The following is a 1755-nucleotide window of genomic DNA, read 5'->3' as shown; positions in this document are numbered from 1 at the left end:
CATGGGTATTAATTCATATATATATACGATAAAAATGATGCAAACACATAATTGATTAGATAATAACCTTAAATACTTCATTTTCAATCATCTATTTGTTTCTCGTTAAAATACTGAGTAAGATATTGAAAAGGGGAGAAGTTCGGTTTTTATTGCATATATCGACGTTTCAGCCGGATTAGAGCGGTTTTACGTGTACATCTTCCATCGTTAATATAAACGGAACATCAAGAACATTATAGTTAATTCTAATGAAAACACATTGTTTTTTATCATTTGTATTGGAAACAACATTGTCATATGTCTTTTCTTGGAACTAAATAATACGAAACCTCTCTCTATGATTTGAAGTTAAAATCCTCAAATATGGTTATATAGTGACTTTTTTCACGTTTTTCATGTAGTTTGATATTACGTAAATATATTCATTTTTACCAATATTTCGATACTATTTCATGTAGTATCACGATATGTGATTTGGCCTTCAAATCTCAGAATTTCGCATAATATTGCATTTTAAGCAAGTTTTCTTGCATTTTGCTTCGTACGAAAAATCATCGAATTTAGCAATATTTTAACGTTTATCATCTCCTTTTCCTTCATGTGATTTAAACAAAATATCATCGAATTAGGCAATATTTTGCCGTTTTCCACGTTTTTGTGAATTTTCCGTCCATGGGTATTAATTCATATATATATACGATAAAAATGATGCAAACACATAATTGATGAGATAATAACCTTAAATACTTCATTTTCAATCATCTATTTGTTTCTCGTTAAAATACTGAGTAAGATATTGAAAAGGGGAGAAGTTCGGTTTTTATTGCCTATATCGACGTTTCAGCCGGATTAGAGCGGTTTTACGTGTACATCTTCCATCGTTAATATAAACGGAACATCAAGAACATTATAGTTAATTCTAATGAAAACACATTGTTTTTTATCATTTGTATTGGAAACAACATTGTCATATGTCTTTTCTTGGATCTAAATAATACGAAACCTCGCTCTATGATTTGAAGTTAAAATCCTCAAATATGGTTATATAGTGACTTTTTTCACGTTTTTCATGTAGTTTGATATTACGTAAATATATTCATTTTTACAAATATTTCGATACTATTTCATGTAGTATCACGATATGTGATTTGGCCTTCAAATCTCAGAATTTCGCATAATATTGCATTTTAAGCAATTTTCTTGCATTTTGTTTCGTACGAAAAATCATCGAATATAGCAATATTTTGACGTTTATCATCTCCTTTTCCTTCATGTGATTTAAACAAAATATCATCGAATTAGACAATATTTTGCCGTTTTCCACGTTTTTGTGAATTTTCAGTCCATGGGTTTTAATTCATATATATACGATAAAAATGATGCAAACACATAATTGATTAGATAATAACCTTAAATACTTCATTTTCAATCATCTATTTGTTTCTCGTTAAAATACTGAGTAAGATATTGAAAAGGGGAGAAGTTCGGTTTTTATTGCATATATCGACGTTTCAGCCGGATTAGAGCGGTTTTACGTGTACATCTTCCCTCGTTAATATAAACGGAAAATCAAGAACATTATAGTTAATTCTAATGAAAACACATTGTTTTTTATCATTTGTATTGGAAACAACATTGTCATATGTCTTTTCTTGGAACTAAATAATACGAAACCTCGCTCTATGATTTGAAGGTAAAATCCTCAAATATGGTTATATAGTGACTTTTTTCACGTTTTTCATGTAGTTAGAT

Source organism: Procambarus clarkii, chromosome 67 (assembly GCF_040958095.1).
Source record: "Procambarus clarkii isolate CNS0578487 chromosome 67, FALCON_Pclarkii_2.0, whole genome shotgun sequence".
Classification (NCBI taxonomy): Eukaryota; Metazoa; Arthropoda; class Malacostraca; order Decapoda; family Cambaridae; genus Procambarus; species Procambarus clarkii.
The sequence above is the reverse complement of the archived record's forward strand: the minus strand, read 5'-3'. Positions refer to the sequence as shown.